The sequence below is a fragment of the Molossus molossus genome, unplaced genomic scaffold (assembly GCF_014108415.1).
Source record: "Molossus molossus isolate mMolMol1 unplaced genomic scaffold, mMolMol1.p scaffold_m16_p_4, whole genome shotgun sequence".
NCBI lineage: Eukaryota > Metazoa > Chordata > Mammalia > Chiroptera > Molossidae > Molossus > Molossus molossus.
The window spans coordinates 72,355,032-72,366,908 of record NW_023425377.1 but is presented as its reverse complement, the minus strand read 5'-3'; the positions used below and the strand labels follow the sequence as shown (position 1 = coordinate 72,366,908).

General features: G+C 41.3%; 1 pseudogene; it reads left to right on the top strand.

Moving 5' to 3' along the window:
* Positions 1-7,793: 7,793 nt before the first annotated feature.
* Positions 7,794-8,225, top strand: LOC118643856 (annotated as a pseudogene).
* The last annotated feature ends 3,652 nt before the right edge of the window (positions 8,226-11,877 follow it).

The window sequence follows — 11,877 nt, the reverse complement described above, 5'->3', positions numbered from 1 at the left end:
TTCAGTCAAGAGTATCTTCAAAACAACTGTGATCTGTTTGATCTGCATTTTCTTAGAGGTGTAGTTTTCCAGTGATTTCTTCCCATGATTCACATCAAAGATCCATTAGAGTGCCTTTTTCTGTAAGCTGTCTTTTGTTCACCAGTAAACTAGTGTAGCTTCTCATACATGGGACTACTGTCTGACTGTTTTCTTCCCTAGGTTATATCTGTATAGATCTGTTTGGTTTTTTAAAAAATATTTTTAAAAAATATATTTTCTCTTTTTTGATTTGAGAGAGAGAGGAAGGGAGAGGGAGAAAGATGGAAACATCGATGAGAGAGAACATCGATTGCACCTCCTGCATGCCCCCCACTGGGAATCTGGCCCACAACCTGGGCATGTGCTCTGATCGGGAATCGAATCAGCGACCTCCTGGTGCAAGGGGTGACACTCAACCACTGAGCCACACTGACCGGGTTGTATAGATCTGTTTGTTTTGTTTTTTTTTAATCCTCACCTGAGGACATTTTTTGTTCAGATAGAGTGTGGGAGGGAGAGAGAGAGAGAAACATCGATGTGAAAGGGACACGTCGAGTGGTTGCCACCCACACGACCCAACCAGGGCCGGGGACAAACTGCAACCGAGGTACATGCCCTTAGCGGGAACCGAACCGGGTCTCTCAGGACTGCAGGCCGACGCTCTAACCGCTGAGCCAAACCGGCCAGGGCTGTATAGATCTGTTTTGTATAGGAAACATCTTAACGCTGTTAACAGTGCTGCGTGGTGTGTTTCGTTGCTTTGCCATGACATTTACCATAGCGCATGGAAGAAAAGAACATGGAGTTTGTTTCTCTACTTCAATGTGCAGTGGTTGGCTTGACCTGGTCTTTCAGTGGGACAGTAAGTACCTTCCTCCTGACAAGAATACTGGGTATTTTCTGTTACTTTTAGGTGAATGTAATCCCTCAGAATGTTTTCACGTATCTTTTATTGCATGTAATTAAAACTGTACATTTTCTGTCAAACACATCTGCCATCATTTTGTTTGGGTGTGTGTATTTTTTGTTGTTGTTAATCCTCAGCTGAAGATATTTTTCCATTGACTTTTTTTTTTTTTTTTTTTTTTTATGAATTTTTATTTATTTTTTTGTTACAGACATTTTACCTTTTTACCCCATTGGCACCCCCCACCCCACCCCCCCGTCCCCTGCTTAGTTGTCCATGTCCATTGGTCATGCATACATGCATATAAGTTCTGTGGTTTATCTCTTCCCACCCCCCAACCCCTCCCACCCCCTCTTCTGAGGGATGTCAGTCTGTGCCCTATTTCCATGTGTCTGGGTCTACTGTATTCCTCAGACTGTTATGTTCATTATATTCCGTATATAAGTGAGATCATGTGGTATTTGTCTTTTTCTGCTTGGCTTCTTTCACTTAGGATAATACTTTCCAGGTCCCTCCATGTCGTCTCAAAGGATAAGAGATCTTTCTTTCTTACCGCTGCATAGTACTCCATTGTGTATATGTACCACACCTTTTTTATCCATTCCTCTACGGGTGGACACTTGGGCTGTTTCCAGATTTTAGCTATTGTAAATAGTGCTGCTATGAACATGGGGGTACATATATTCTTCCTGATTGGTGTTTCAGGCTTCTTAGGGTATATTCCCAGCAGTGGAATCACTGGGTCAAATGGAAGTTCAATTTTTAATTTTTTGAGGTAGCACCATATTGTTTTCCATAGGGGCTGCACCAGTCTGCATTCCCACCAGCAGTGTATTAGAGTCCCCTTTTCTCCACACCCTCGCCAACACTTGTTGTTTGATGATTTGTTGATGGCGGCCATTCTGACAGGTGTGAGGTGATACCTCATTGTTGTTTTAATTTGCATCTCTCTGATGATTAGTGATGTTGAGCATTTCTTCATATGTCTCTTAGCCATTTGTATGTCTTGTTTGGAGAGGTGTCTATTCAGCTCCTCTGCCCATTTTTTAATTGGGTTCTTTGTCTTCCTTTTGTGGAGTTGTATGAGCACTCTATATATATTGGAAATTAACCCCTTATCTGATACATCATTGGCAATGATGTTCTCCCATACAGTGGGTTGCCTTTCCATTTTGATGATTGTTTCTTTTGCTGTGCAGAAGCTTTTTAGTTTGATGTAGTCCCATGTGTTCATTTTCTCCTTTATTTCTGTTGTCTTAGGTGATGTATCAGTGAAAATTCTGCTCCGTATGATGTCTGAAATTTTGTTGCCTACATTTTCTTCTAGAATTTTTATGGATTCACGGGTCACATTTAAGTCTTTTATCCATTTTGAGTTTATTTTGGTGTATGGTGTAAGTTGGTGGTCTAGTTTCATTTTTTTGCATGTAGCTGTCCAATTTTCCCAACACCATTTATTAAAGAGGCTGTCTTTACTCCACTGTACGCTCTTGCCACCTTTGTCAAATATTAATTGAGCGTATTGCCTTGGGTCCATTTCTGGGTTTTCAGTTCTGTTCCACTGGTCTATATGCCTGTTCTTGTGCCAGTACCAGGCTGTTTTAGTTACAGTCGCTTTGTAGTATAACCTGATATCTGGTATTGTGATCCCACCTACTTTGTTCTTCTTTTTCAAGATTGCTGTGGCTATTCGGGGTCTTTTTTGGTTCCATATGAACTTTTGAAGTATTTGTTCTAGTTCTATGAAATATGTCGTTGGTATTTTGATGGGGATTGCATTAAATCTATAGATTGCTTTGGGTAGTATGGACATTTTAATGATGTTAATTCTTCCAATCCATGAACAGGGTATGTGCTTCCACTTTTTTATATCTTCCTCTATTTCTTTTTTCAATGACCTGTAGTTTTCTGCAAATAGGTCCTTTACTTCTTTGGTTAAGTTTATTCCTAGGTATCGTAATTTTTTTGGAGCGATGGTAAATGGGATTGTTTTTTCAGTTTCTCTTTCTGTGAGTTCATCATTGGTGTACAAGAATGCCGTCGATTTCTTGACGTTAATTTTGTATCCTGCTACTTTGCCAAATTCATTTATTAAGTCTAATAGATTTTTGATGGAGTCTTTAGGGTTTTCTATGTACAATATCATGTCATCTGCAAATAATGACAGTTTCACTTCCTCCTTTCCAATTTGGATCCCTTTTATTTTTTCTTCATTTCTGATTGCTGTGGCTAAGACTTCCAGTACAATGTTAAATAAGAGTGGTGAAAGTGGACATCCCTGTCTTGTTCCTGTTCTTAATGGAAATGTTTTTAGTTTCTGTCGATTGAGTATGATGTTGGCTGTAGGTCTTTCATATATGGCCTTTATTATGTCGAGATATGATCCCTCTATTCCTACATTGCTGAGCGTTTTTATCAGAAATGGATGCTGGATTTTGTCGAATGCTTTTTCAGCATCTATTGATATGATCATGTGGTTTTTATTCTTCATTTTGTTTATGTGGTGTATCACGTTTATCGATTTGCGAATATTGTACCAGCCTTGCATCCCTGGAATGAATCCCACTTGGTCATGGTGAATAATTTTTTTGATGTATTTCTGGATCCGATTTGCTAATATTTTGTTCAGGATTTTGGCGTCTATGTTCATCAGGGATATTGGCCTGTAGTTTTCTTTCTTCGTAGTGTCTTTTTCTGGTTTTGGAATTAGAATTATGCTGGCCTCATAGAACGTGTTTGGAAGTCTTCCTTCTTCTTGAATTTTTTGAAATAGTTTGAGGAGAATGGGTGTTAGTTCTTTTTTGAATGTTCGATAAAACTCCCCCGTGAAACCATCTGGGCCTGGGCTTTTGTTTGCTGGGAGAGTCTTGATTACCTCTTCAATTTCCTTAGTTGTTATTGGTCTGTTCAAGTTTTCTATCTCTTCCTGATCTAGTTTTGGGAGACTGTGTGTTTCTAGAAATTTGTCCATTTCGCTTAGATTGTCGAATTTGTTGCCATATAGTTGTTCATAGTAGTTGTTAACGATCTTTTGTATTTCTGTGGTGTTGGTTGTTACTTCTCCTCTTTCATTTCTGATTTTGTGTATTTGGGTTCTCTCTCTTTGTTTCTTGGTGAGTCTAGCTAAGGGTCCATCAATCTTGTTTATCTTTTCGAAAAACCAGCTCTTTGTTTCATTGATCCTTTGAATTGTTTTTTTGGTCTCTATGTCATTTATTTCTGCTCTGATCTTTACTATTTCCTTCCTTCTACTTGCTCTGGGGTTTTCTTTTTGTTTGCTTTCTAATTCTTTAAGTTGTGAGGTTAGACAGTCAATTAGAAATTTTTCCTGTTTTTTGAGGTAGGCCTGTAGTGCTATGAACTTCCCTCTCAGAACTGCTTTCGCTGAATCCCATAGATTTTGTGTTGTTGTGTGTTCATTTTCATTGGTTTCCAGGAAGTTTTTAATTTCTTCCTTGATCTCCTCGGTGACCCATTCATTGTTTAATAACATGCTATTTAGCCTCCATGTGTTGAAATGTCTCTGCATGTTCTTGCTGCAATTGATTTCTAGTTTCATGCCATTGTGATCTGAGAAGATGCTTGATATGATTTCAATCTTCTTGAACTTGTAGAGATTTAGTTTGTGTCCTATCATGTGGTCTATCTTTGAGAATGTCCCATGTGCACTTGAGAAGAATGTGTATTCTGTAGTTTTGGGGTGTAATTCTCTGTAGATGTCTATTAAATCCATTTGGTCTAGTGCTTCATTTAGAGTCTCTGTTTCCTTGCTAATTTTTTGCCTAGAGGATCTATCCAGTGCTGTCAACGGGGTGTTGAAGTCCCCTGCTATGATTGTATTATTGTCGATTTCTCCTTGGAAGTCCTCCAGAAGATTTTTAATATATTTTGGTGCTCGTATATTGGGTGCATATATGTTTATCAAGGTTATATCTTCCTGTTGGATAGATCCTTTCAATATTATGTAGTGGCCGTCTTTGTCTCTAGTTATGGTCTTCATTTTGAAATCTATTTTATCAGATATGAGAATTGCTACCCCAGCTTTTTTTTGCTTTCCATTTGCTTGGAAAATTTTTTTCCATCCCTTCACTTTCAACCTATGTGAGTCTTTTGTTGAGAGGTGGGTCTCTTGTAAACAACATATAGATGAGTCATGCTTTCTTATCCAATCAGCTACTCTGTGTCTCTTTATGGGAGCATTCAATCCATTTACGTTTAAGGTGATTATTGAAATGTACTTATTTATTGCCATTTTTGTTTAGTGTGGTTCTATTTTTCTTCCCATTTCTACTGCTAATTACAGCAGTCCTTTTAACATTTCTTGCAGTGCTGGTTTGGTGCTAATGTATTCCCTTAGCCTTTTTTTGTCTGGGAAGCTTTTTATTTGATCTTCTATTTTGAATGATAGCCTTGCTGGATAGAGTAGTCTTGGATTCAGATTCTTGTTTTTCATGACTTTGATTACTTCATGCCATTCTCTTCTGGCCTGTAGTGTTTCTTGGGAGAAGTCAGCTGAGAGCCTTATGGGGTTCCCTTTGTAGGTAACCTGTTGCTTATCTCTTGCTGCTTTTAGGATTCTCTCTTTGTCTTTAATTTGTGGCATTTTAATTACTATGTGTCTTGGTGTGGGCCTGTTTGGGTTCTTCCTACTTGGGACTCTCTGTGCTTCTTGAACTTGAATGCCTTCTTCCTTCACCAAATTAGGGAAGTTTTCTCTCACTATTTTTTTGAATATATTCTCTATCCCTTGCTCCTTTTCTTCTTCTTCGGGGACTCCTATGATGCGAATATTATTACGTTTCCAGTTGTCCCATAGTTCTCTTAAGCTGTCTTCCTGTTTTTTAATAGTTTTTTCCTTTTGTTTTTCTGATTGGTTGATTTTTTCTACCCTGTCTTCTAATTCACTGATCCGGTCCTCAGCATCCCCTACTCTGCTTTTTAAACCTTCCAATGTGTTTTTCATTTCGGATATGTCATTTTTTATCTCTTCTTGTTGGTTTTTAATTTCCATTTGGCTTATTTTCAGTGTCTCTATGTCCTTACTCATGCTGTTCAGCTTCCTCAAGATCATGGCTCTGAATTCTAGCTCTGTTAACATGCCTAATTGCTCCACATTGATCTCATCTTCGGTGGAGGTTTCTTGCTCTTTCATTTGGCTTCTGTTTCTGTGTTTCACCATTTTGGCTATCACTGAGGGCTTTGGAGCCTGTCAAGTTCTCCCTGTGGGTGTTGGTGTTCTGCTGTTTGTGGCTCCTCTCCTGTGTTTAGATGAGCGAGGGAGGACCCACGTTGAACACCACTGTCAAGTCTTACTTTGCTGGTTAAAGTTGCCAGCCCAGGAAACGTACTGTTATCCTCTAGCTTTTTGCCTGGAGGCTAGCAGTCTAGGTTACTTGATGAGTTTTGGGTTGCCAGTTGATTGAAAAACTCCCTCTGGTGCTCAGCCAAGGGGCTTTCATGAGGGTGGGGCAGATGCTGGTAGTTAGTGAGCCTCAATTAGCACTTCAATGGCCCACAGGCTGGGGTTGGATCTCCGAGGGAGGGGCTGCTGCCTCTCTCAGAGCCCTGGGAAGGAGCAATGTGGCCACCGTCCTGCGTGGCTGCACTCAGCCAAAGCTCCGAGCGCCCTCCAAACCCCGAGTGTCTCGACACAGCTCCAGTCCAGTCCGCCCTCCCTCTGCCGGAGCCCAAGGTGAGTGGCTGTGGCTGTTTCAGCCTCTGTCCCGGCTGCGCTGTGGGGCCGCCTGGGAGTGTGACCCGAGGGCGCCGCTCCCAGCTAAGGCCGTTGCCGAGCTGCCGACCGTGGGCTCCCAGCCCCGTCTCGCGCCTTCGCAAGCCTACCGGGATCGAGTCGGTGTCCCTCGTTGTATGGTCCTCGCAAGCTGCTTTTCTGTTGGTTTTTCCCGTCGATTTGTCTGTGTTATAGTTGTAATTCCAGTTTGGTTCTGGGAGACGGTCTGTGTAGCTCCATTCACTCCGCCGCCATTTTCTGTCTCCCCTCCATTGACTTTTTAGAGTAGAGGGAGGGAAGGAAGGAGAGAGGAAGAGAGAGAGAGAGGGAGAGGGAGGGAGAGGAAGAGAGAAGGAGAGAGAGGAGGGGAGGGGGGAGAGAGAGAAGAGAAGAGAAGCGAAGCGAAACATGGATGTGAGAAAGACACCTTGATTAACTGCCTCCCACACCAGCCTCGATGAGGGCCGGGGATCAGACCTACAACCTAGGTATGTGCCCTTGACCGGGAATCTAACCCTTAACCCTTTGGTCCATGGGCTGATGTTCTTACCACTGAGCCAAACTGGCCAGGGCTCATACAAGTATTTTGTTAACTGTGTTTTAAGCAATAGAATGTTAGCAAATATTCTGTTAGTGGGTGTGATTCTTATTCAAGGAAGCAAGACCTTTTTATATTGATTGCTCTGAAGAGGTAAAGTAATCTGTCATTACCATTCATAATGTGTGCTTTCTGGAAGTTAAAACAATATAGTGGAGCTAATCCCAATTTGTAAGAAGCTTCCCTCAGTAATATTAATATGAAGAGAGGAGTAGTGGTCATTGTAATGATTTGGAACTATGTTTTACCATTTTTAGAGATATGGTTATGAAATATTGTTATGAAAGTCATGTTCTCCCTTTCTTACTGACGATGCTGTTTTGGGGGGGGTGATGGGTATGTTTTTTTTGAGGGGCCAGGTCTGGGGGAAGCCAACCTGTATCCGTGCCCAGCAGGGACTACCTTCCCCGGGGCCCTCAGGGCCGGCAGTTGCGTAGGGTGCAGTAATGTCCCAGGAGTGGAGCCTGGGACTCCACTCGTGTGTGAGGTGAGCGAGTCAGAGACTAGACCAGAGGCTGAACCTGAAATCTGACAAGATGGCCAGGCTGCCTCTCAGGATTTTCAAGGAAACCCAGCGTTTGCTGGCAGAACCAGTTGGCATTAAAGCAGAACCGAACTGTATGAGAGCAACACCTGTTATTTCCATGTGGTCATTGCTGGGCCCCAGGATTCCCACTTTCCAGGAGGGACTTTTAAACTTGAACTATTCCTTCCAGAAGAATACCCATGGCAGCCCCAAAAGAACATTTTTTTTCACCAAAATTTATCATCCTCATGTAGACAAGTTGGGAAGAATATGTTTAGATGGTTTGAAATGTAAATGGTCCCAGCACTGCAGATCTGTAGTTTTGCTATTTATCTGGGCTCTGTGAAGTGCTCCCAATCCATTAGCAAGTGATACAGCTGAGCAATGGAAGACCAAGGGAAGCCAAGCCATAGAAACAGCATGTGCCCTGACCGGAAATTGAACTGGCAACCTTTCTGTGCACAGGACGGCGCTGACCCGCACCGCCAGGGCTCAACTGTAGTTCTTAATAGAAGAAAGATTGACTTTTCCCCAAGAGGAAAAATTCTGCTTCTAGATTGTCTTTGGACTTAACCTATAATTCTCTATAGTTTTCATACTGCTTATTTAGATTGCAGATTTTTAATTTAACCATATTTACATGAGCCTGTTTAACAAAAAAATTTAATACTACCTACACACATAATGTTGGTTCTGTTTTTCTGGAGAAATAAGATTAACACCAGATTTTTATCTTTAATACTTTATAAATTAATTGAGAGATTTATTTTAAATGAAAAGCATTTGTGTTCTGCAATCCTGTTGTCATGAGCAAAGGAGCATCTCTTAAAAGTAGTCACACAGGTTTGTGTCTTTCCACAATGCTAAGTTTATTAGGGGAGACCTCCCCAATAAGCCAATAGAGGCACACGCAGGTTACACACAGAAAGGGGGAGCTCACACAATAGAAGCAAGCAGAGCCAGCATCCAGCACGAAGTCCCAGTACGTTGCTGTATCCACAGGTGGAGATGCAGGTATCAATCTCAAGCCAAGTGGCTACAGTTGCATGCATGTCCCGTGGAATGGAAGTCCAGCACAGGTCTGAATGTGGCCTTTAGTAAAGCCAAGCTTGAGTGTTGGATGGTCAGAACTCTGAGTTCTTATAGCCCACAAGGTTTGGAGGTCCCACTCATATTGGTGTCCAGATGGAGTCCTTATTTGAGTGTCCAGACTTGTGTTTTTGGGTATTCTGGGCCCCTCCCTAAAAGCATTTCCATCACACTACATGGCCTCATTCTTTTTTTTACATTATTTTATTTATTTATTTTTTAATCCTCACCCGAGGACATTTTTTTCCATTTTTTGTTCAGATAGAGTGGGAGGGGGAGAGAGGAAGAGAGAGAGAGAGAGAGAGAAACATCAATGTGAAAGGGACACATCGAGTGGCTGACACCCGCACGACCCAACTAGGGCCGGGGACAAACTGCAACCGAGGTACGCGCCCCTAGCAGGAACCAAACCCGGGTCTCTCCGGACTGCCGACACTCTAACCGCTGAGCCAAACCAGCCAGGGACACTGCCTCATTCTTGACAAAGTACTTGACATAACTGTCATGGTTGACAGTGACTCCATGTTGGATTGTCCAAGGTGTCCAAAACTCCACTCTGCTCTTGTTCTATACACCTGTAAAAAGTCGTTTTTATAAAACCTTCAATGACATTTTGTGAACCATAAAAAAATTAAGTTTTCCAATTTTGTTCACATATAAAATGACAAGTGACATTACAGTTTTTACTTCCATCCTATGTCATACTGCTGAGTATTTACTAGGCTTCATACTAAGTGTCTTAGGAAGGCATCACAATGTCAGGGACTCTGCTGACTCACTCTTTCAAAAACCTGGTGAAATTCATTTTAATAAACATTTAAAGCCACTGTAAAGCATTTATAAGGCAAATAGCCAATGAAGGACATGTATTCAAGAAAACCTATAAAGTAATTTAAGAAACACCAGAGAACCATACACAAAAATAAACTCAAAATAGATAAAAGACTTAAATGTGACCCGTGAATCCATAAAAATTCTAGAAGAAAATGTAGGCAACAAAATTTCGGATATTATATGCAGCAGAATTTTCACTGATACATCACCTAAGGCAACAAAGGAAAAAATGAACACATGGGACTATATCAAACTAAAAAGCTTCTGCACAGCAAAAGAAACAACCATCAAAATGGAAAGACAACCCACTGTATGGGAGAACACCATTGCCAATGATACATCAGATAAGGGGTTAATTTCCAAAATATATAGAGTACTCATACAACTCAACAAAAGGAAGACAAAGAACCCAATTAAAGAAGGGCAGAGGAGCAGAATAGACACCTCTCCAAACAGGACATACAAAAGGCCAAGAGACATGAAGAAATGCTCAACATCACTAATCAGAGAGATACAAATTAAAACAACAATGAGGTATCACCTCACACCTGTCAGAATGGCCCCCATCAACAAATCATCAAATAACAAGTGTTGGTGAGGGTGTGGAGTAAAGGGGACTCTAGTACACTGCTGGTGGGAATGCAGACTGGTGCAGCCACTATGGAAAACAATATGGTGTTACCTCAAAAAATTGAAAATTGAACTTCCATTTGATCCAGTGATCCCACTTTTAGGAATATACCCTAAGAAGCCTGAAACACCAATCAGAAAGAATATATGTACCCCCATGTTTGTAGCAGCACTATTTACAATAGCTAAGATCTGGAAACAGCCCAAGTGTCCATCAGTAGAGGAATGTATAAAAAGCAGTGGTACATGTACACAATGGAGTACTATGCAGCTGTAAGAAAGAAAGATCTCTTATCCTTTGAGACGACATGGAAAGACCTGGAAAGATTATCCTAAGTGAAACAAGCCAAGCAGAAAAAGACAAATACCACATGATCTCACTTATATATGGAATATAATGAATATAACAGTCTGAGGAATAGGGTAGACCCAGAAACACGGAAGTAGGGTGCAGATTGACAACCCTCAGAAGAGGAGGTGGTGGGGGGTGGGAAGAGATAAACCACAGAACTTATATGCATGTATGTATAACCAATGGACATGGACAACAAAGCCGGGGATGGGGAGGAGGGTGTCAATGGGGGAAAAAAGGAGAAACATCTGTAATAAAAATAAAGTATATATATAAAAAAAGAAACACCAGAGAGTCTGTGGTATTTCAACCAAGAATGCTTTCTTCATAGTTCCTCCTATCTGACATTGGTGAAGACTTCACTGTTAATGACTGCAGTCTAGAACACTTGACAGCCGGTCAACTCAGCTCCCACTAAGAAGCCTTTTTTCCCTGGAAGAATGGGACTTCAGCATTTGGAACTTTACCCATAGCTATCTGTAGCTGAGGATTGATAAGTTCTGCATGAGTGTGCTTGACCATTATGTTCGCCATTGCTCCAGTCTCTACATGTGGAACTGAAGTGATACCTCTGGAGTGGCATGCTGACAATATCTGTGCTGATCACCAGTTTTCCAGACCATAGATGGTTGTAATATAAGCAATTCCTGAGATGCCAAGAGACACAATGAAGAGTCCATCATTTTATTGGTACCAAGGTTCATGTGCCCAGTGATCCAAAGAAAGGCCAATATTCAATAGAGTTTGGAGAAGGCGAGGTTTATTGATTGAGAATGTTTAGCTGGAGTAGATGGGAGAAGTAAATCTCAAATCCATTTTAAGAGAGCTCCATATTCAGGTATCTTCTATATCAAGAGAGGGGACGATAAATGAGACAAAGAGGTGGGTGGGAACTAGACACCTCCAGGCACCCAAAAGGGGTCCATGGAAAAGAACAAAATTTCTAAGTCCCTTTGTTCCTGGACAACCCCTATAGTTCTGAGTCTGGTTCTGGAGTCATTTGCACATTTCTCCACGTCTGTACTGGCAAAAGGGCTGCTCAAGACGCAAGCAGAATTCCTCTAGTTAATTAGCATATCTACAGCAGGAGTTATTAGCCTGAAGGACTTCAGAGAGAGAAAGCATTTCACTGTTACAATCTGGCTGCTGTGTTTCTTCTTCAGTGAGCTCCTAAAATTAGATTGTCAAC